This window comes from Prionailurus bengalensis, chromosome B2 (genome assembly GCF_016509475.1).
Source record: "Prionailurus bengalensis isolate Pbe53 chromosome B2, Fcat_Pben_1.1_paternal_pri, whole genome shotgun sequence".
NCBI classification, from domain to species: domain Eukaryota; kingdom Metazoa; phylum Chordata; class Mammalia; order Carnivora; family Felidae; genus Prionailurus; species Prionailurus bengalensis.
Genome location: NC_057349.1, coordinates 106,198,089 through 106,222,964, shown reverse-complemented (window position 1 = coordinate 106,222,964; position 24,876 = coordinate 106,198,089). Strand labels below are relative to the sequence as shown.

The 24,876-nt window shown below is 40.7% G+C and overlaps 1 pseudogene; it reads left to right on the top strand.

Moving 5' to 3' along the window:
- The first annotated feature begins 23,767 nt into the window (after nucleotides 1-23,767).
- LOC122489013 lies at nucleotides 23,768-24,251 on the top strand (annotated as a pseudogene).
- Nucleotides 24,252-24,876: the final 625 nt, after the last annotated feature.

The window sequence follows — 24,876 nt, the reverse complement described above, 5'->3', positions numbered from 1 at the left end:
TTTTCAAATGCTAACTAATCACTTTTAAGTAGATGGTGAATTACATACAATATAATAGAGACAAAGCTACTTCCATTTTTTAAAAAGGCTACCATTATATTAAAAATAAAATGTCACCAATTTTCTGTATATTTTGAATGTTTACATTTAATAATCCTTTAACATAAAACACCTACAACAGACTATTAATTCATAGTCCACTATAGTCAGTGTGGTCTGGGAAGGGGACACAAGTGGAAGTTGGTGATAAATGTCATTTTTCAGTGCTGTAACTGTGATATTTGGCAGGTTGATTTGGAAATGACATCAAAGTCTGGAAAAGAAGTCCTTAGTATGAAGAAAGTTAGGCCTGAGCCAAACAGCATGACCTGGTACCATCTCTCCAACCCTAACTCAGGCCTTGATTCATAAGATTCCAATGGCTTTGAAGTCTTCGCTAAGGAGTCTGCCTAAACCAAGGTCACCATGATTTCAACTATGTCATGCTATCTCCCATGTGAGGCCACTCACAGCCAAGTTCTAGCTCAATTGTAGTAGTCACACATGTAGTCTGATCCGGGCAACCCTTCTGATATGCACAAATGTAGTCCTCTTTTTACCATTTATTAACTGGATGAGTCTTACCTTTACTGCATTTGACACAAATCTGAAAATATCAGGTAGTAATGGAAAATTCACCAAAACTGGATGAATTCTTTTTCACTGAATTCACAAGTAGAATGAGTAGAGAGGCATATTTTGATCCCTGAAACTTTTTAATGTCTTTGGTGGGTTGTTAATGAGTTGCCGATAACTAATCCCCAGTGAAGAAAATTCTTTAAGAGTTGCTATAACTCAGATTAAGACAATTCATTAAAGTGTTCAGGAATAAACAGTTCTCACTTTATAATAACTTTATAACCTCTACACATATGCCATCAATAAAAGATGAAACAGAGAAAAAAACACACACAAGTAAGTTTTCAGCTGTCCTTCAAACTAAAGAGAATTTTCCTTTGTTCCTAAACCTCTTTCTACCCTATTGTCCTTAATGGCTATGAAGCTCTTGGTTTGGTCTCCCTCCTTGGCTTTTATCAAAAGTTTACCAGGCAATAATGGAAAAGCAGTGTATTCCTACTTCACGGAGCCATGAGTTACTTCTGGTTAGTTCTGGCTTCTTATGGATATCTAATTCACACATTTAACTGGACTGACATAAATCCTAATAAGCCCTACAGAGCAAATTTCCCCCAGTCTTCTTCTGGCTAAGGGTTCAAATCTTGGGCTAGCAACATTCCTATCTGACTTCACTCTCCCTTGAGAGGTACATTAGAATCCACAGCAATTGACTCACCAATTAGCTCCATTTCTGGTTGAGATGCATCCAGAGAGCTTATAAAAAAAATCTATGACCCACAACGGGATAAATGTATTATATTTAATGCCAGAGCAGATCTGTTGCTAGGTTCAGGTATACTTACGCTCTGTTAAATCACATAAGATTAATGATTGCTTCTTCTGGAACCAATTAATTGCTTGGGGTCTCTCTCTTACCTGGAATATATAAGATTAGTAAGAGCTATTTGGATTTTAATATTTAATGTGTATAAGAGATTTGGAGTTTTAGAAAATTTGAATTCACATTAAAGGAAACACATATTCTCACATTGTGTAGGGGTCAATTGCATCTTATGAAACCAACATCATAGAGCCATTGAATGTTCCGTCACTGCTACACGACAAACTTTCTCCTACCATAAATAGAACTTTAGACAAGTTATTCCTTCTAATAAGTACATGACAAAATGAAATAAACTGTCATAAAATTAACTTTGCAGAGTGGTCCAGTCATTCTAGATGACAGTTGGCTGAAGCACTGTTTCCGACATACCCCTAACCAGGCAAAATCTCCTTCAGAGGTTTCCAGTGAGGAGACAATGATCTTAGGAAGACAGAACTAACTAAATGGCTCTTGGTTTCAAAGACCAATATAGGGTCAAAATTAGTAGTCATTGACTTCAGTTATATTTTTTAAGAAGTCAAAGTTTTGTCACACAGATAAAGATACATAAGAAATCTAAACAATGCACCTCCAATTAATTTATGTGTGTGTCTATAAGTTCCACAGTGACAAGGTAATATCTATTCTGTATTCATAATAATTTAGTTAGACCATATATAAAGTCATCATATTGATATAGTTTCAGTCATTTCCCTAGTGCTGGAATATCATGTTTCAGATCATTTATGTGACAAGAGAAGAAATAAATACAAAACAGAGACAAGCGAACTGGGAACATAAAACTAAAAAATACATCTTTGACCTTCTTGTTCATATGTGACTATTATTTAACTCAACTGCATATGGTGCAAAATGGATTGCTGATTTTAAATGCTAAGTGTGTAGATCATAGTTAAGAACAAGTGACATGACTCATTAATATAGAAATTAAATGTCAAATTCTCTTCAATTTCCTGTTTTAAATTCTGCTTTGAATAGTTGGAAACTACTAGGCAGATTTCAAACCTCTAACATCTCATTTTCCAAGAGATGGGAAAAAAAATCTGAGTTTCTACCCCTTCCTCCTTGGCAAAGGTACAGATTGAAGTCACGGGCAAGGAACTGAAAAAGATTTTCTATTAGGGGACGCTGGAATTCATGTGACTCAACAAATCAGACTTGAAATCTTTTTCAGACGATGCTAAACGTTCACTTTAGGGCACAAGGTCATGAATACTGAATGGCATGTTCCAATTCTGCCAGATTGGCCCAGGGACAGCACTTCCTGCTGACGTGCAGATGAAATCTGCCTTCAACAGTAAGGCCTGGTGCAGAGGCCTCAGGGAAGACTGGAAGGCTAGGGAGTTATGCCAGAGTCTACACAGCCAGCTGTGCATACATCATACCTTTACCTAGAAAGGAAATCTGTGGAACTATCAATAGAATGGTAATGAGCTTACCTCATTATCATGGGACACAGACCAATCCCTGAACTACAGAAAGTAGTTCAAGAGGGGAGAAAATTCACTTAATAACTTGGTTTTTGGTTTACCATCAACTCTGAAACAGTCATTCTTGGGATCCTCATTCGTGCTTATGTAACAGGTAACAAAAGTGCTAGACCCATAATAGCCAATATTTATAAAGCATTTATTATGATGTCTGGCACTATTCTATGTGTTTGCTATGCGTTAACCAATTTAATTCTCAAAATAACTTTATGAGGTAGTTTCTATTATTATTCCCATTTTACAGATGAGGAAACAGAGGAACAGAGAATTTAACTTGGAAACAGCAATGTGTAGGGTGTGAACTGAGATGATCTGGCTCCACAGCCCCTGCTCTTCACTATAGTGTTCTCGTGGATTCATCCAGTGACGTTTCTTTCTCAGCACTGCCTCTGCAAATCTGTTGTCAGCTCCTTTGTCTAGATAACCTGTACCCCACTCCCTCCCTGAATGAAATCCTGGGCATCTCACAGCCTTTCTTCTAGAGAATAAAAGTCTTCAAGTAACTTGGAGGCATCAGAACAGTCACTATTAGGTAAATAATAGATGAAGTACAATGTAATATTAACTCGTAAAGCTCCGAACAAGCATCTCCTAGCACTTAGTACTTAGCACCTAGCACTTCTCAGCTAATGGCCGTTGCGGGTGTTGCTCCGGGAGAGGGGCCCTGGTTGGCTGCTTCTTCATTCAGCCTGCCGGTTCCTCCAGTTCTCCCATGAGCAGCTACCATGATGTTGAAGGAAAAGAAAGTAGGTAAGGGAGAACTAGGGGCCAATACCTCCTACACTGAGCCAGCATTAGCTCATCCTGGCCACACTAGTGTTTAAACCTGACTGGGTCTCTGCAGCAGACTCTGTGAGCTCTTGGACAACCCCCAGTCACTGGATGACACTCCTCCTGTGTCTTCCGAGTAGCTTTTTGAAACCCTTCTTTGGCTCTGAAACTCAGTAATCCACCTTCACAATCATTTTTCTGTTTTGATCTCCACTCCAGGAAGCTACTCCTGTACCAAGCCCTTTTTGAGGACTCCAGGTCAACTCTCTCATGAATCCACTGTGGGAAAATGTCCTTTTTGTCCCATCACTGGTGGGACTGTGGTTATTTCCTAAAGCATAGCTCTTTGATCTGCAGCTGCAGGCTGATTTCCAGCCTCCCTTTGGGCAGGAGATGCAAAGTAGCCCTTGGGGGAGTCCCTGGAAGCCACTGTCACTGTACTTGAAGGGCAAGGTAACACCCCTTATGTCATTATATAATGACCACTCTCTTAAGACAACTGTCCAGTTTCCCACTTCAGCCTCTTAGTGAGAGCTGGCTCCAAGTGGTCTGCCTCATCATGTGGGGAGTCTTGCTTAGAGGTCTAACACCATAATTTGGAATATGGGAGAAGTTTGCTCTTACTGGCTTTGAACCTCGGCTGAAAATGAGACCAAACAATTTAACATCCCCTTAGGATTACATAAGAGAGGCAGCTGGACCTCACAGGTAAAGTACTGGGAAAACAATCAAAAGCCCTGGGGCACCTGGGTGGCTTTGGTCAGTTGAGCGTCCAACTTCGACTTCAGCTCAGGTCATGATCTCGCAGTTCGTGAGTTCTGTGCATCGGGCTCTGTGCTGCCAGCTCAGAGCCTGGAGCCTGCTTCGGATTCTGTGTCTCCCTCTGTCTGCCCCTTCCCTGCTCATTCTCTGTCTCTCTCTCTCTCTCTCTCAAAAATGAATAAATGCTTAAAAAATATTTTTAAAAAAATCAAGAGCCCCACATTCTAGTCCTGATTCTACCAAGAGTTAATTCTGCCACTATTGGGAGTTACTGTGTCTATTCAAGATTCAATTTCTACATATGTCTTCATTGAAGCTTCCCAAAGGGCTATCAAAAGAATTGTAGCACTGTGGGCTGCTAATGGTTGTTTCATGGGAATAAAAGGATTCCAAAATCAAATAAATTTGGATAATGATCATTAAGCTAAAGTTAAATTGTGTTCTTTACAACAGAATTTCGCATTAATATGCATGACAAGTCTCCAAAGAGAAATGTAATGTGCTGTAGTTCCTAAATGTTTCCACCCTGGGAACTTTGTTGCAGGGAATGCTCTTTAACATCTTCCTCAGAATACGATTTCAGAAAATCTGGACTCGATGAACTCAAAGCACCCACGCCCTAGCTTATCAGTATCTTTGGAATCCATAATTTCATGGCCCACCTGGGTTCTATACTCCTCCCCCCACCACCACCGGCCACTGCTCTTGGATATAGAGAAGTCACAGCTGAGTGTGGCATATGTGGTTGGCTGAAAAGGAAAGAGCCTTGTTTTGTATTGCAGGTTCAGTTATCCAAAACCAGATGCTGAGACACAGTGGGAATGGAGGGAATTATGAAGAATCAGCACCTACGGAAGGGAGAGGAAAGAGCAGTACTGGGTGGAGGGAAAAGTCTATAATGCAGCATGATAAAGCCTCAGCCGATCCCAGGGGGGACCTCAGAGGCAAATATTGCCCATCAAAGTTGGTCCACATCAGGCCCAAATGTCCAGGCCTTTGTACCCCCATCTTGACCAGGTGAGCCCTTGAGTGAGGCAGCTGACGCTGAAGGAGCAGTGAGAGGCTTGCGGTAAATTCTCCACTGGAAAGAATCTGGGAGATGTATCTCCAAGTTCAACACACTCTTGCTTACATTAAGTGAACTCTCATGCTCATCTGCTCATAGAGAGAAGAATATGGAATGCAGAAAGAAAAGATCCACTTCCCTTTTTATCCTGGAAGGCACTGAAAGTGCTCAACTGGTTCAAAGGGGATCAATAAACTCTGTGAGATATGGGGTCTCTCTATAGTCAGGTATCCATTTCCAGAAGCAAAGGAGGACAAAGAGATTCCACCAACCTGCCAGAAAGCATTAAGCAATCTCCTAGCATGGTGAATGGCTAGCCCCATTATAATCGGCACACCTTCATCCATGTTCCTCTTCCTGTCCCATCCAGTGCTGGAGACAAATGCTCAAAACTCATACACTATTCAATTAGAAATGAGTGAAGAATATACCAATAATAGGGAGCACTAACTGTAAAATACAGTATATCCCACAGAGAGGTTTTTGTTCTCTTCCAATAGTATGTTTATAGAAATTGGCCTAATGGTAGACCCAAATTATTTAACACTTACACTGGATTATGAGTCACATCGACACAGGTGTCTACAAGGATCTAGGCAGTTCTGAGAGTGACTTATGAGAGTGCTGGTTTCTGAAGGTAGTCAGAAAAAGTAGAAGATCACGCCAAGGCAACATCAAAGCCAGCTAGAGCTCTGACTTAATTATAAGGCCAGCTCCAAACCTAAAAGCCAGATGGGGATCAAGGAAGGCACTAAAAAAACAGCCTCAGGTACCCACCTCCCTGGCTCAGAAAGAGTCACAAAGCCCCTGAAATCTACCTTTCCATATGTTCAATTGAGGCACCCAAGCTGTGAGTACGGAAACAAGTAGACTGTCAACTCTTCATCCTGAGCTATTTATGGAAAACCAAAGCGGTAGGTGATGCTGAGTGAGCATGTGGATTTGAGCAAAATGTTTCCCTGGCTGCTTTAACTTATGCAAAATCCAAACTGAAGAAAGCAACATAATGCTAATTAAAGCTGTAGCTCAGAGTTTGCCAAAACTGCTGGCTTTGATGAATGAGCCTTTCAAAGCTTCCCAAGCTCATGGATGATCCACCAGTCACCATGTACCTCATTCAAAGACTCTAATCAAAGAGCTTTATTAAGTCACTAAGGAGTTATCCTAAATTATTTTTAAAGGATAATTATAAACAACTACTATTTAACATTTACTTTTTTAACCAAAATATTCTAGATACTTGTACAAAACCTCCAAAAGATTGGGAACCACTGCAGACTTTCTTTTTGAGTCACTGTCAGAGAAAATCCTGGTAACCTCTGCTCCCATCTGGTGATTCTGTAAAATGAACAGTTAGTATCTATGAAGGCATTCAAGGCATTTGACGACAGATCTAGTCCTGAAGATCCAATGATCAAGGGATCCAGAGAAAGTGAATTATTGAGGAGTTTCAGACCAAGAGGAAAAAAAAAAAAAAAAGACAGTTTACAGGCCAAGTGTGGGCAAACATCAATAGTGCTTGTCAAAATATGCCCTTCCCAGTCCTTTACAGACGGGTGGGATCATGTGACTAGTTCTAGCTGGTGAAATGTGAGCAGAAATAACCTCTGTCATTTCCCGGCTGAGCTTGTAGAAAGCTCTTTAGTGCCCTTCCTGTCTTGCTGGTCTGCTTCTGCAGCAACAGAAGAGGTTGTGTGTTCCAGATGATGCAACCGTGATATGACTGTGGTCCCATCAGCCTGGATCCCTGATTCCCCTGATTCCTGATGCCCCTCTCTGACCTTCATGTAACCATTATCTTGAAGTTGGTAGGGTCCTTCATAACTGTTTTTATACTTTTGCCACACTTACAGCTGTTCTTAAACACATCATGTTGCTTTGCATGTGTTTAAACTTTAAATAAATGGTACCTTATCACATGTGTCAATCTATGTATTGCTTTACAGTTAACATTACATTTTTGGGAAAAAAATTATATTTTTGACCCTTACGCATGCAACTCTATGGAGCTCCTACAAGATGGAATGAAAGTACCACAATTTACTTATCTATTTTTCTCCTACACATTTGGGCCGTTTTACTTTCTGCTGTAATAAACAACACAGCAATACATATTATAAATTCCCTGAAGCACATGTGCAAAAGTCTGCACTTCAAACTGAAATCATCAGATTGAAGTGTATGGACAGCATTGGCTTTACTAGGTAATAACAAATAAAATCGCCTAACACTTGGGGCATCTGGGTAGTTCAATCGATTAAGCATCTGACCCTTGATTTCAGCTCACGTCATGATCTTACGGTTCTGGAGTCCAGACTCCGTGTTTGGGCTCTGAACTGTCACTCTCTTTGCCTCTTTGCGGCTCACATGTGCTCTCTTTCACTCTTTCTCTCAATATAAATAAATAAACTTAAAAAAAGAAAAAACCTGACACTTGCACAGTATTAACTCTCATGAATTAAGCACTGGGACAAGGCACTGTTTTCATTGAATCGTCGCACAAACCCTATGAGGTACCTTAGAACAGATACCTCCCAGTCTCAGGAAGCTCTGTTTAAGTGTGGTTATTATTATTATCATTTTTTAAATTATTTTTATTATTGTTATTATTGTTATTGTTTTGTAGACAAGGAAGCAGAGGTCTGGGTATTTGAAGTATGTCACATAGCTCCAGAGTCCGCACTAGTAAACACTAAGCTCTCTTCTCTTTGGCCTCCAAAGGTCCTAGAAGAGAGTTCTCATCTCTCCAAAGTCCTGCAACACTTAATACTATCAAGCTTTTCCATTTCTGCCAATCTTGTGCATATGAGATGTTATTTCATGATTGCTTTTATTTTCGCTTTCCCAACTAGAAGTTGAGCTGTTTTCCATATGTTCATTGGCCATTCAGGTGTTCTCTTCTACTGTGATTGCCTGTTCACATGTATCTTTGGCCCATTTTTATAATGGGCTGTTTGCTTTTTTTTCCCATTGATTTGTAGGTCTTTTCTACACATCCTAGATACTAATTCTGTCAATTACACTTCTTTTCTTTAAAAAAAAAAAAAAGCTGGCAGGTTTTTTTTAAATTATTATTATTTTTTAAGTAACCTCTTCTCCCAACATGGGGCTTGAACTCACAACCCTGAGATCAAGAGTCACATGCTCTACAGACTGAACCAGCCAGGTGCCCCAAATAATATTTATTTCAATATCTTACCCAGTCTGTTAGTTGTAAATGAACCTTTTAAATATCTTTTATAACCAAAGAACTTTTCAGTGTTTATATATTCAAATTTATCAAACTTTTTGTTTACCCTTTTTCATGATTTTATATTTAAGAAATACTTCCCTAACAGATACTATGAAGATAGTCATCGGTATTCTCTTCTAAGAGATTTAAAATTCTGTCTTTCAGGGGCGCCTGGGTGGCGCAGTCGGTTAAGCGCCCGACTTCAGCCAGGTCACGATCTCACGGTCCGTGAGTTCGAGCCCCGCGTCGGGCTCTGGGCTGATGGCTCAGAGCCTGGAGCCTGTTTCCGATTCTGTGTCTCCCTCTCTCTCTGCCCCTCCCCCGTTCATGCTCTTTCTCTCTCTGTCCCAAAAATAAATAAACGTTGAAAAAAAAAATTTTTTTTTTAATTCTGTCTTTCATATTTAATTCTCTAATCTGCCTGGAATTTATTTTTAAATTTATCTAATGCTATTAAATTGTACTGTCACTATTTAATAAGACCCATGCTTTTTCTACAGATTTATAGCGGTCTCCTTGGCAAGTGTCAAATGCTCATATGAGTTTGGGCTTTTGCTGAGCTCTATTTTGTACCAATCTGTTCCATTAATCTTTGTTTATCTCTGGGGGAAAAAAGCACAATCTTGTGTTACCATAGTTTTATAATTTATCTTCATATCTGAAGGGTGAGCCTCCCCTCTTTGCCTTCTTCAAAATTGTTTTAGCTCCTCCTGGCCCATATATGAGATGCCTCTTGGCCTTTTTCATATGAATTTCAGGGTCAATTTGTCAAGTTCCATGAAAAACTCTATTGAGATTTTATTGGAATGTTATTGAGTTGGTAAGCTTTTGGGGGGAAGAAATAACATCAAGTATTTTAATAACAACAATATCAATTCTTTTCATCTATTAACATAGTATATACCTCTACTTGTTCAGATTTTTTCCTTAGGTCCTTTAGTAATGTATTTTAATATTCTCCATGGATAACTCACATATATTTACTTCTAGGTTACCTTTGGGTTTTTGGTGCTCTTGGAATGACATCTTTCTTTCATTTTTTATTCTTATTTATTTCTGATATGGCAGTACAAATGATTTTTGTATGGTGATCTTTTTTCTTTTTTAGTGTTTATTTATTTTGGAGAGACACAGAGACAGAGACAGAGACAGAGACAGAGTGCCGGCGGGGTAGGGGCAGAGAGAGAGGGAGACACAGAATCCAAGGCAGACTCCAGGCTCTGAGCTGTCAGCACAGAGCCTGACACGGAGCTCAAACTCACAGGTTGCAAGATCATAACCTGAGCTGAAGTCAGAAATTTAACCAACTGAGCCACCTAGGTACTCCATATGTCAATCTTTTATACAGAAAACTTGCTGAACTATTTTATTATATCTAATAACTTCTCCATAAAGTCATTTGGAGTTTCAACATACACAATAGACTACAACCTATTCAGAAAATGTTGTCTTTTCCCCTTGCTTATATTCCATGTCCTTTGTCTTATCACATTGGCTGAGACTTCCAGTAAAGTCTTGAGTTAGAAAGAGGGAGGGACTGGGTGCTCAAAGTCACCCAGCTAGATAATGACAGTTAACCCAATGTTGAATACCAAAGTCTTCTCTCCTTGTCACTATATAAATATTTTTCTCTGAAAGAGATTTCCCCCTTAGTCTTCAGTTACCTTATTAGATCAGTTTTAGATGACTGTAAAAAATTTTTTAATTAAGTAAGAAGGAATGATACAATCATACAAACATTAAAAGTAGATTGATAACGAAGTAGTAAACTTACGATAGGACTTTCTTACATTTAAGCAGTCACCAGAAAGCTTCATTACATGCTTCAAGTTACATTGCTTAGCAACAGCTCTTCAGAAATTTCAGTTATCAGCATGATCACTAGAAAGAGAATAAGCTACAAAATGAATTTACAAAAGCTGGATACATTTGCATCTAGAAATAAATGAGTAAATACTTAATTGTGGTTCAAAATGTAGTCATTGTCATATCTATAGCTATCATTTTTGAGGCATTTTTAAGGCTAAATCTTGCCAGCATCTGTCATTTTGTTCCCATTTTCTCCGTTCATATACAGTATCACATATACACAATTTGGCCCTTACTTTCCAAATTTGGGAGAGAGTTCCTTGAACTGAAAAATAGTCAAATGACTAAGAGGATCTAGTCCTTCTTTTCTGGTCATCACCTGCCTCTGTTCTAATGTTGGCACCCAGAAAGTGCTCAACACTGGGCTGGAGAGAGCGAACCTGCATGCCCTATTACTATGCAGATTCAACCTGAGCGGCACTTTGGAAGATGGAGGAAAAAGGGAAACCCAAAAGGCTTTGCTTTGGTTACCACTTTCAGTGAGTTTCTCATAGTGTCATCCTCATACTAAGGCACAAAGATGAACAAGGATTTTCCCTGTGTTTCATGAGCTACATGTCTAATGAAGGAGTCAGTACTGAGTGACAAGTGTTCTAGTGAATGCATGTCTGAAGTGCACAAAACAAAGAGGAGGAACCATCTAACTCAACTTGTTTCCCAGGAAGACTGGGGCCATATGCGTGACTAACCTTCCATAAACTAGATAAATAATCTCCAGTAAATAACCTCTACAAACATAAACAGTTGAAGCCTCTAATCTGTAAAAACTCTCATGTGTAAGAGATTAACCCTCCTATTGACCAAGGCAAAGGATATGCTCAAGCGATTAACAAAGTATAAAATGCAAGTGGCCAATAAACCAATGAAAAGATGTTCAACCACACCAGTCATTAGTTACAGAACAAAACATCAGTGATATTATCTTTCAGTTTGACAAGCATTCAAACAATTGTTACTGCTTGCAATGGAAAAGATATTGGTAAAGGAATTATTCATTGTGTGCAAGAATGCAAAAAGAGATAACTTTTCTAGAGAAATTTGGCAAATTGTGTAAAATTTTAAACTATTCTTTAATAAGTCATTCAATTTCTTAGAATATATCCTCAGAAAAATAATCAAAGTATATGCGGATGCAGGTGTTACCTGTAGATTTATTTAAAACAGTAAAAAAAATGTTTTTAAATGTTTATTTATTTGATTACATAAAATATAGTATAGCTACCCATTATGCTATTATGCATCTGTTTTTTTAAGTTAATTTATTTAAATTTCAGTTAGTTAACATACAATGTAGTATTGGTTTCAGGAGTCCAACGCAGTAATTCATCACTTACATATAATACCCAGTGCTCATCTCAGCAAGAGCCTTCTTTAATGCCCATCACCCATTTAGCCCATCTCCCCACTCAGCTCCCCTCCAGCAACCCTCAGTATTTGTTCTGTGTATTTAGGAGTCTCTTACGGTTTGTCTCCCTCTCTGTTTTTATCTTATTTTTCCTTCCCTTCCCCCATGTTCATCTGTTTTGTTTCTTAAATTCCACAAATGAGTGAAATCATACAGTATTTGTCTTTCTCTGGCTTATTTCACTTAGCATAATACATTCTAGCTCCATCCACTTTGTTGCAAATAGCAAGATTTCACTATTTTTCATCACCAAGTGGTATTCCATTGTACATATATACCACATCTTTATCCATTCATCAGTCAATGGACATTTGGTCTCTTTCCATAATTTGGCTACTGTTAAAAATGCTGTTATAAACATTGGGATGCATGTGCCCCTTTGAATCAGCATTTTTATATCCTTTGGATAAATACCTAGAAATGCAATTAATGGGTCATTAGGGTAGTTCTATTTTTACTTTTTTGAGGAACCTCCATACTTTTTTCCAGAGTGGCTGCACCAGTTTGCATCTGTTTTAAAAGCTGAAGTAGGTAACTTTTAACTTGAAAAGATGCTCAAGATACATTTTTTAAGTGAAAAGATATCCAAGATGGATATATATAGGTATATCTATAGGTATATCTATAGGTATATCTATATCTATATCTATATCTATACCTATATCTATATTAACTTTTAACGTTTATTTTTGAGAGAGAGAGAGAGGGAGAGGGAGGGGGGGAGGGGCAGAGATCGGGCGAGACACAGAATGCGAAACAGGCTCCAGGCTCTGAGCTGTCAGCACAGAGCCTGATGCGGGGCTCGAACTCACGAACTGTGAGATGACCTGAGCCGAAGTTGGACGCTTAACTGACTGAGCCACCCAGACACCCCAAGATATATTTTTTAAGTGACAAAAGCACTTTATAAAACTGTATGTTGAGTAAGATCCCATTTATATAAATATATTATGTATGCATGAAAAACTGGAAGTCTATGCACTAAAGAGTTAGTGGTGGTTGTCTCTGGGAGATGAGCTTACAGGGAACCTCCACACTATACGTTGAACATTTGAATATGTAGTTTGAATTTTTGTCACAGAGCATGTGTTACTCTTACAATCAAAACGAAACCAAGATAGCTCTCTTAAAAGAAGGGATGCTCTTTTTCAAGTTTACAGAATGTTATTGAAATGGTATTATGTATAAATATTATATCTTATGGAAATTATTGGAATAATAACTTTTTCTAAAACTTCTTATTAAATATGTATATCCAGTCAAGTTATTTGAGCAAAATTGCCAGCAATTTCAATGCCTGTTCTTGACTCTAAAATATGCCAGGGCTATAACCATACAAATAGATCTCTGTTGTGATTAAATAGAGGTCACAAGAGTCTTTCCAAGGAAAGCCTGCTTCCTCTTCTCCCAAAATGTATGGTTTAAGCTTCTTTATGGATGCATGTAAATCTGTGAAATATTTTCATTGAAAAAGAGTGGCTCCACATGTGGGTGGTAACTTCCAAGCTTATGTTGTCAATCAGTCTGTAGCTCAGATTTTTTCCCACTTCAAGTAATTAGCCATTAGGGCAAGCAAAACACATTTTTGGTGCCAAACACAAAAATTTCAAGGATTCAAGAATTAAAAAAGCAAAACAAAAACAAAAACAAAACAACCAACAAACATAAAAAGCCAAAGAAGATGACACAAAAATGTTGTATAAGAGCCGCTATAAAAAATAAAGAAATATAACCATCAGGAATGTATTGCTTCAGTTGATGTGAGGATTGGAGGGGCTACTTGTAGAATCAATTACCGAGGTTATGACAGCAAGCATGAGCCTGTCTACAGCCAAACAGCAGTAATATAACTGAAGGTCTCTCAGTATGGAAATCTCTGCTCCCCTGACAAAATTGTGTGTGTAAGCCTGTTTACCAGAGACACCAGGATGAGGGGCGGCCACACTACATAATCTTCCTCTGTACCAGATCAATTCAGAGACAGAAAGTCTCTACCAATAGAGTCAGACTCCTTTGCCATATATTCTAAAGTATAGTCTGGTACAGAAAGTATAATGAGAAAAATTTGGGAGCAACACTCAAGTAGATATTACCAACCAGTAGATATTATCAAATTCCAACTGGACATCATACTGTGCCCAGACTGAATCAGGGTCAAAGCAACACAATAGAGTAGGCACTTACGGGGTGGGGACATAATGTAAGAGTGCTACCCGTGCATCTCTGTGATTCTCGTGACCTTATGGTCGCAAGATGGCTGCAATAGCACCAAGCATCACAACTTCTCACAATGTTGATAAGTTCCAAAGCAGGAAAGACGGGATGAGTCTCCTGCAGCCCGGAAGATCTTTCCTAGAATCCCCCAGTTGATTTCTTATGTCCGTGGCTAAATTTTCTCTACAGGTTTCCTCCCGAGAATCATTCATGGAGGTCTGTAAGGCATATCCCCAGAAACGGCCTTTGTTTTAGGGAGACTTTCTTAACAAAATTGTTGATGAGTGGGACACCTGGGTGGCTCAGTCAGTTAAGCCTCTGACTTGGGCTCAGGTCATGACCTCACCATTTGTGGGTTTGAGCCCCATGCCGGTCTCTGTGCTGACAGCTCAGAGCCTGGAGCCTGCTTCAGATTCTCTCTCTCTCTCTCTCTCTCTCTCTGCCCCTTCCTCACTCATGCTCTGTCTCTGTCTCTCAAATAAACTTAAAAAAAAAAATTTTTTTTTTAGTTGCTGATGAGTTAAGACATCAAAAAATTGCCCCCAAGCTCAAAACTTGCACTCTACTGAGAAAGTGGAACACATTCATCAGCAGCCTTTTGCAGACTTCTATGAGATGGTGGTGACTACATTTGCCTCTTAGGAAAGGTCTGTGACGGAAACCAGCTGGGAGTTTACCTGGACTCCTCCTAGTGTGCTCCTCTCATGCTCTATCTTGAACGATCCACTATCACTGTGGCTGGCAAGAGTAAGTAGCCATTTTCTCATCTCCTCCTCAAAGCAGACCTCTGGGTTTGTGTCTCAGGAGAAGGCACAGCATCCAGTGACACAAATTGGCCCCGGCCCAGGCAGTCTCCCAAGTTGGTGGATTTGCTAAAATTGGTAATTTGCACCTTCACGTCCTTAAAAGGTATACCTACAGGCAAAAAAAAACCCAAAAAACAAACAAACAAAAAAAAAAACCATGTTGCAAATCCAGGAATTTAATAGCTATTTTTTTACTGAATACTTACCTATATGCCAAACTCTAAGCTGAGTGCTTTACATATATATCCACAGGTAATGTCACTTAATCTTGTACAAAATCTTAGAAGGCTGTTGCTGACATTTTACCCTCAGTGAGAAAATAGAGACTGTGTGACATTAACCAACAGGCCATAAGGGGAAGAGTTGGATTCACTCAGATCTGTCTGATTAAAACTTGTGTGCATATCTGCCACACTTTGTTTTATTGTCAATGTGTGCAAAAAGAAAAGAAAAGAAAAGAAAACCCCAAACAGCAACCACAAAAAAGACAAAAACAAAAACAAAACACCTACAAGCCATCATACAACTGATCATTGTGGTCACAAATACCCAACAAAGTGAAATCCACAAACACTCCCAACCTGTCCACACTGTGTTCTTGCTGGCAATCAGCACTCACTCTTATGACACTCAAGAGATGCTGGATCTCTGGTCACCAGATCGTATGTGTGACTTCCTGACCACAGACCCAAGCTAGATCAGAGAGATGGCTGTACAGGGTGTTTCCTGAATAATTGAGAAGGGCAGGGGAAAGCCTCCTGAATAATTGAGAAGGGCAGGGGGAGAGCCTTTAGGTAGAGCCTTCAACAATACTTCCTAGAACAATTCTGCCGAGCTGGCCTGCTAGCGGACAGGATTCTCTGCCACATTTGGAAGTAAAATATATCAGTCAAGTTCAATCGGGGTAGGGGGAAAAACACTTCTCTCAATTTCCAACAGAGGAAATTTAATACACGCATTGGTTGCAAGGGTGTTGGAACAGCTGGAAAGACAAAAGAAGAAAAATAATGTTCCCTGGGGATCTGTATTTGTGGGAAACCACTACCGGCAGTAGTTGGAGGAGCAGAAAGGGAAAATAGCATTACTCGTAGCCAGGGCTCAATGTGCTGCTGAGCCTCCCGTTGGACCTGAGCTGCCTGTGCAGAAACCATAGCCCGTACTCCAGCTACTGTTATTGCTGGTGCAGCCTCAGCCACTGTAGCCCTCACCACTATTCCTCCAAATGCTGGAAGGACAGAATTCACTTCTCTATACCTGCCTTGCCAGTCTCCTGACATCGCCACCCACTGGCCAAACATAACCAAACACCCACTGGGGAGGGAATCTGCAAAGGGAGCTTGCCCTGACACACACAGACCACAGTAAGGCAGGGTGAAGTGTAAGCAAATAGGCAAAAGACCAGTATATTAGGGGGACAGGGAACAGTTTTTGTAGCTTTTAGCTCCAGGAATCTCCTACCCTAGGTAGGAGAAACCACTGCATCTACAACTGTTGGGACCAGAGTCACAGTGCCTCTCCTAGATCTATACAGACAAAAGTTGCAGGCCTCGCCCTCATCAAAATTATATACTTTGTTCGTCCAATGACACAGTTATGAAAAATGAAAAGCCAAGCCACGCACTTGGGAAAAAATTTCCAAAGCATATGTCCAATGGAGGATTTTTTCTAGAAGATATAAAGAACTTTTACAACTTAATAGACAACCAACCCACACTCTTATCCTCCCTTGTCCTCTTATCCTGGCCTGAGATCTCTTCTGGGCTGCTCCAGCTGTATGCTGGAGAACAACCCCTTGAGCTGGGACAGTCAGGGGCTCTCTATGTGATGATTTGCAAATTGTGTCTGGAAGACTGTTTTCAGGCCCATGCCTGACTATTGGTGCTCTTGCGTTAGTTTCCTAGGGCTGCTGTAACAAATTATCACAAACTGGGTGTCACAAAACAACAGAAACTTATCCTTTCATAGTCCTGGAGGCCAGACATCTGAAATCAAGGCGTTGCAGGGTTGGCTCCTTCTGGAGGATCTAATGAAGAATCTGTTCTGAGACTCAAACTTCTGGTGGCAACCCTTGGCGTTCTTTGGCTTAAGGCTGCATAAGTCCAATTTCTGCCCTCCTCTTCACAGGCCTTCTCTCTGTATCTCCTTCTATCTCTAATAAGGATGCTCATCATTGGATCCAGCTAACCCTGGGTGATATCATTAAGGTCCAATCTAATCCTGGATGATATCATTTCAAGATCTTTACCTTAACTTCATTAGAAAGGCCTTTATTCTAAATAAGGTCACATTCTGCTCTTCTGGGTGGACGTATCCCTTGGAGTCCACAATTCAACCCTCTACCATCCTGAACTCAGAGACTCTCTTAGTCTTGGCAACCCCCAAGCTATATTCAAGAAGGTGAGATTCCAGTCTCCCATACTCTGTTTCCCCTAGGCCACTCTGGGAGTTTCTGCTGCTCCCATAAGGCTCTCAAGATGTGGTCCCAAGAAGGACGGGAGAAGGATACCTCCTTCTTTTCTAGGCCTAGGTTCAAAACCAGTTAAAACAAGGTACCTGGGTGGTTCATGCAGTTAAGGTCTGACTTCAATGCAAGTCATGATCTCATGGCGTGGGCTTGTGAGTTTCAGCCCTGCATTGGGCTCTTTGCTGGCAGTGCAGAGCTCACTTGGAAAACTCTCTCCCCATCTCCGCTGCCCCTCCCCTGCTTGTGTGCACATGCTTTCTCTCTCGCAAAAATAAATTAAAAAAAAAAAGTTAAACCACAGGTTCAAAATTAATTTTAGAACAACTGGTATTCCAAGTAAGCACTCAACAAATGGTCCCCATCATGACAATGTTGGTAATTATTGCTGTGGTTATAATTACCCTGTGAAATGAAAATCCAGTATTGAAATTATCTTACATCATCATATATCAAAAATAACTACTCTCAAGTCATGAACAAATGTATTTCTGGCTCATATAAAAACACTATTGAACTGGAGGGTGTTATGCTAAGTGAAAGAAGTCAGTCAGAGAAAGACAGATATCATGTTTTCACTCATATGTGGATCTTGAGAAACTTAACAGAAGACTATGCGGGAAGGGCAGGGGGAAAAATACAAACAGAGAGGAAGGGAGGCAACCCACAAGAGACTCTTAAATACAGAGAGCAAACTGAGGGTGGATGGGGGGTGGGGGAAGGGGAGAGTGGGTGATGGGCATGGAGGAGGGCACCTGTTGGGATGAGCACTGGGTGTTGTATGGAAGCCGATTTGACAATAAATTATATTGAAATTTTTTTTCACTAGAAAAAAATATGTAAATAAACAAACAAAACACTATTGATATCTGCTCGTGCTCATTATGACTGAAATCAGTCATGAGGACACAGCATGTGAAATGCATAAGCTCATGTTTTACAAATCAACTATCACAATGGAAGCCTGCTATAGCTTGGCACCCTAACAGTTAAACACGGATGAGAGTGAGCCTTCACAATAGTGATAGTCTTCTGCCATTGGTACTTATTATTTCAAGTAGCTCATGTTGTCCTCCTGGAAATAGATTCAGTGACATTTAGCTTTTTGGTCTTGAGAGGCAAAGGACAAATCCCCCAACAGAAGGCTCACCCAACCTGTTCTTTGCTCTTACTGATGTGAAGTTATTTCCCCACAGCCACCAATGATACAAATGGAACCAATCTTCTGTTCCATGATAGCAAATTCTGCCACAGAGGGAAGTCCTTCTCCCTCCAAAATGTTGAAGGAGCCTTTTGCTCTCCGCTCTCCACATTATTCCTCTGAAGCAATGAACATATAATAGCCTCACAGGGAGGTCATGATACGTTACCCAGCCACACAGATAATTTAAATTGTTGTAAGTGCTTTGCTAGCAGGAGTATGGGATGCTCTGGAAGCACACATGGGCCTTAAGGAATTTCTGCGAGTGAAAATGGAGAAAGGCTGGTGACTGGGGCCGATGGCACAAAGCAGGTGTGAGGAAGCCAAAGCCCTGAGTATGTTTAGGACAGAACGACAAGGCTAGAAAGATTGGGTCATGTGAGACTCTGTTTATGGTGTATATCACAACATCTAATTAACTCGGCCCTTAAATAATGCCAACATATTCCTTGTATTAGGATATAAGTATAGAAAACGGAAGAATTCTCAATAGAAAATGCTATTGGCTAAATATCCTAATGTATAAACAGAACTATCTCTAATTTCTAATGCATATCCATGTATGTGTACATGCATGCACAGTATCCTCTGAAGCACTTCATAAGAGACATAGAGAATTCATTAAGAACCATAATGAGGGGGCGCCTGGGTGGCTCAGCCGATTAAGCATCCAATTTCGGCTCAGGTCATGATCTCGCAGTTTTTGAGTTCGAGCCCCATGTCGAGCTCAGTGCTGACAGCTTGGAGCCTGGAGATTGATTTGGATTCTGTGTCTCCCCCTTTCGCTGCGCTTCCTCCATTCGTGCTCTGTCTCTGTCTCTCAAAAATAAATAAACATTACAAAATATTTTTTAAAGAACCACAATGAAATGTTTAAGAGAAAAACTCAATTAAGAATAACAGAAATTAAATGCTAAATTTGTGATACTCCATGGTCATAGTAGGATGTAACCTTTGCAACAGAATGATAATGAGCTTTCAGAATCAATCTTAATTGGATTCAAGTCCAGGCTCCCCCACAACCTGTGTTCTGTTGGTCAAATCAACAATGTACTTATCTAACAGGCTGAAAATAATCTCTTCATCGCTAGATTATGGTGAGAATTAGAGGAGATAGCATCTGTAAGCACCCAGCACTGTGCTAGCACATTCTGTGTGATCAATAAATGCTAATTCCCTTACATTCCTTAATGCTAATGTGGAATTAAGAAACACCAGCCTTGCCATTTGGACATTCAGAAGACAACACAGGCCCTGTGGTGGTTAGCCTTGGAAGGAAAGAAACTGAGAATGGTCTGAGACAGACAATAAGATCAGGAAGCCCCAGGAAGAATCACAAATGGAAGAAGTTACTTTGCATTTCAATCATAAGCAAAATTCAAATTATCATCAACAGCATCTGCACAAGAAGGATAAAATGCTCTGATATAATTGGTTTGAACTTCTTTCTACTTAAGAATTTGAGAAATTAATTTTGTCCACTTTTTGCTAATCTCCCTTGGAGGGGGGGCGGTTGGGTTGGGCAGTAAGAGATGAGGATGGGAAGGGCAAGTGAGGGAATGTTTTAGCCACAATTTGGAAAACAATTTATAAGATGATTCTGAAGAAGGAGACCTTTATCACAGTGCAGTTAATCTGTTCCCAATTACTTTGCCTGCTGTAATGACTAAAGGTGACCTCTTCCTTCCCTGCTCACAGACTTGCTTTTTCCCCACATATTTACCACCCCACCCCACCCCCACCCAGACACAGTGGCTCAGCCTCTAGTAAGCTCAACATCTCTCTCTAGAATTTTAAATCAAATGGCTGCAGGCAATACAGGATCCAGAACAATACATACTAAATCACAATTTGTGTCTGGAACACACTTTGATGTGACAAAATTACAGGCAACAGAGAAACATTACAAGATAAATTATTTAGCTCTACTGAAATGATTAAAATAGAGACAGGATTTGAGAAAGCACCCAAAATACAAAGCAAGGGTATTACCTATGTCCATTTGGCTACCATTTCTACTCCATGAGAGAAAAATCTAGAAAGAAGGACGATAAATGAAACTAACCTAAAGCCTTCTAGGCGTTTTGGCAAAGCACCGGGAGAGGTAGAGTTAGTCAGTCAAGATTCATTAGGCACTTGTGGTGCCCACAGGGGAGCAGGAAGTGCTCACGGAGCCCTGTCATCAGTTTTAGATTCTCAGAAACTCCTGAGGGACACTTCGTGTGTCTTGATAGTTTTTCCAAACACTGAACAAAGACCAGGCAGTGTTTCAAGCCTTTTTCAAATGATAAACAAACCTTTTTACCAACAAAGAACAGACACCACGATGTCACATGTTGGTGTTCATTTATGATCTTCCTGCTTGGTGCAATTAGCCCCTTAATCCATAAACTCTTGAGCTCCTACTGTGTGCCAGCCACTAATCCAACTGCTTTTAAGGACTTCACATCGCGGTGAAGAGCAAACAGGTAAATAGAGAGATGCATTAATTTCTAATGAGTGGAATGGAAGAGGTAACCGTGAGGTGTCATGAGTAGGGGGAGTGTATTTAACCCAAACTGGAAAGTGGGGAGCTCAAGAAGTCTTCCTAAAGGGAATGACATCTCTGACTAGGTTTGTTGTTGTTGTTGTTGTTGTTGTTGTTATTTGGTTTTTGTGTTTTTTAAAACTAGATATTAGGTTTTAAAGTTAAGTAGGAGCTATTCTAACAAAGAAGTCAGGGTGAGTTGGTGGTGATAATGATGGCCCAGGTAGCCAAGAGGTACTGTGGAAAGGCACAAGGAAAAACTAGCACAATCTTTGGGGACTGATATTGGGGGCTACATCTAGCATAAAGTGGAGGGCATGAAGGGTTAAGGGTGCTGAGACATGCTGAGAGGTCAATCATGTCAACGAGGTAAGCGGAAGCCAAGTCTGCAAGAGCCTTGGATGCCCTAAGGAGTATGATTGTTATCCTCAAAGCAGTTCAAAGCCATTGTAGGATTTTAGCAGGGAAGTTCACAGTTCAAGATTTGTATTCTTCTCGCTGCAGCAAAGGTAGAAAATGGACCTAAGATCATAGCAGTGAAACAGTTTTACTCCACATAGAATAGGATGCCACTCCCCTCTCTGTACTCCCTAGAAGTGCAGACAGTGCAGGAGAAGATACATTTGGAAGAAAGAGGGAAAGAAGAGCTCAGTTTAGGAAATGTTAAACTTATGGTGCCTGTGCTACATCCCAGTGAATGTGTCCACTTTGATTTAATGACGGTAGGAAAGGGTTGAAGATAGAACTCTACAAAATGTTCAGGTATTTACTGGAAGACCAAAGATGAAGGGGGAGGAGGAGGAAGAAGAGGGGGAGAAAGAGGAAGAGGAAGGAGAGGTAGGAGATTTATAACAGCAAAGACCAGTAGGAATGTTTCAAACTGAGAGTTAATAGTGTTTGGGGAGGGGCACTTACATGGCTCAGTCGGTTAGGCGTCCCGACTCTTCGTCTAGGCTCAGGTCGTCATCTCGTGATTTGTGAGATGGAGACCTGAGTCAGGCTCTGTGCTGAGAGTGCAGAGCCTGCTTGGGATTCTCCCTCTCTCTCTCTGTCCCTTCCCCACTCACATGCACACTTTCTCTCTCTCTCTCTCTCAAAATAAATAAATATTAAAGAAAAGATAGTGTCTGGGGAAGGGGAGCATATGAAGGAGAGAAGACCCTGGACATATTTCAATTTGAGAGAGAAAGAAAGTACGTAGATGAAGGATAAAGCAACAGAAGAGAGAGGGGTGAACAATAGAATGACGTCCTAAAGTAAATAGGAAAAGATAAGTACAGAACCTTCTACTATGTGGATCTATGTAATTATAGGGGGAGGAACTGGGAAACGATTGAGAGAGGGGAAGTAGCAGAAAAGATAGGGCAGTTCCTCTCACGATGTACATGGCTAGAGTTTCAGCTGGGAGATTTCAGAGAGGTGATATGTAGGAAACCCAAGGAGAATGTTGTGTTTTGAAATGTGAAGAGCTCCGAGGAACCTCACCAGAGCTGGGCTGGAAAAAGTATACTTAAAAATACTCACCAAAGTTTAATCTTGTTTTTCTAATAGCTCTCTAGAGACTGGGTATAAAAACAGAAGAGGTAATCATGTGGTTTGATTTAGCAGTGGAGTTTTGCTGCTAAATGAGGCTAGATGAGGAAACAAGAAAGTTGTCAAAGAGCGTTATTAGTCTTGTCTATACTTAGAGACACAAGAAAGGAGAGGAAGAACAAGGATGAATGGAGAATCAAGAAAAATTGGAGAATAGGTATGAGTATAGAAATAAGAGAGCTAGAATGATATGAAAAGGTAATGTAAAAAATACAGATCTTTAGGATTTCACTGGAGGGGCAATTCCGAATGCTATGAGGTATCCAGAATCCTAAGCAGGCTCCAGGCTCTGAGCTGTCAGCACAGAGCCTGACGAGGGGCTCAAACTCACAAACTGTGAGATCATGACCTGAGCCAAAGTCAGACGCTTAACTGGCTGAGCCACCCAGGCACCCCTCAAGCCCAGTTCGCTTTGATTCCAAGGTCTGTGCCCCTTCGATAATGGTGGGGCTTGAGGAGCACCTGGGTCCTCAGTTGGTTGAGAGTGGGACTTCAGCTCAGGTCATGACCTCACAGTTTGTGAGATCAAGCCTCTGTCAGCACAGAGCCCACTTTGGATCCTCTGTCTTCCTCTCTCTCTGTGCCTCCCCTGCTTGTTCTCTCTCTCTCTCTCTCAAAAATAAATAAACATTTAAAAAAATAACAGTAAGGCTTGAGAAGAAGACGGGGGCAGTGAGGCGGTGTGCCCAGCGGTTCCAGGGATCTGTCTTTTGCTTCAACAGTATTTGGACAGAACAGACCCAGGAATGCCCCCTCTACCAGCCTCTGACCACCCTCCAACCTTTTTGCCAGTGGCAACCAGAGCCATCTTCTTGGCCACCATCTGCCTCTGGGACCAACGAATACTTTCTTTCCAACTTAGCTCAACCATGAGCTCCCAGATTAGTTAGAATTATTACACTGAGGTGGAGGTTGCCAACAACCTCATGATCAACATGCATCTGAGGGCCTCTTACACCTACCTCTCTCTTGGCTTCTATTTCCACTGCAAGGATGTGGCTGGGGGGTGGGGGGTGAGGAAGGGGGCACTTCTTCTGTGGTTGGCTGAGGAGAGGCTGGAGGGCACTGAGCTTCTCTTGAAGATGCAAAACCAGTGCAGCAGCCGCACCCTCTTCTAGAACATGCAGAAGTTGTCCCAGGATGAATAGGTAAAACCCTGGACACCTCAGAAGCCACCTGGTTCTGGAAAAGAACCTGAACGAGGCCCTTTTGGATATGCATGCCCTGGGTTCTGCCTGAGTAGACTCCCATGTCTGTGACTTCCTGAAGAACCACTTTCTGGAAGTAGAGGTAAAACTCATCAAGGATATGGGGAAACACCTGACTAAGATCTGCAGGCTCATTGGCCCATAGGTTGGCTTGGCTGAGTATCTCTTCCAAAGGCTCACCCTTGGGCATGTCTCTGAAGCCCAGCTGCCCTTTGAGGGGCTCCTCGACCATATGGTTCATAAGCCTGACCATACACTGCAAATTTCTGGAGTCCCCAGATAAATAGAAGAACTCAGGAGGACTTAGGCCTCTGTAGAAGAAGCCTGCTGTGGCCTAAATGATCACATTTCTGAGGGCATGGAATGTTAGCTGATAAAAAACAATCAGGGAATGTATCATGTTGGCTCCATAAGGAAAACAATGAAGGCTTTGGCTACTAGGCAAATCATTCTCACTAGTGAAGACTCTTAAAGGTTTTGCTGATTATCTCAGTTTTCTTGACCACCATCCTTTTGGTCCCTACGGTATCTGATTTTGTCTTCTATCATGCTATATTTGACTCCTATTATTTATCATGTATATGTCATTACTGAATGCCCAATAAATGGCTTGTTCATCCTAACCAATTACTAAGCATATTATAGGTGCCTGATAGGCATGTCTTTGAATCTCTGGAGGAAATGATGAACGCTTTTAATGTACCATCTTGTGTTTTCTTTTCATCATCTTGTTAATATATGATTTGCACAACATCTTATATTTTCTTTTG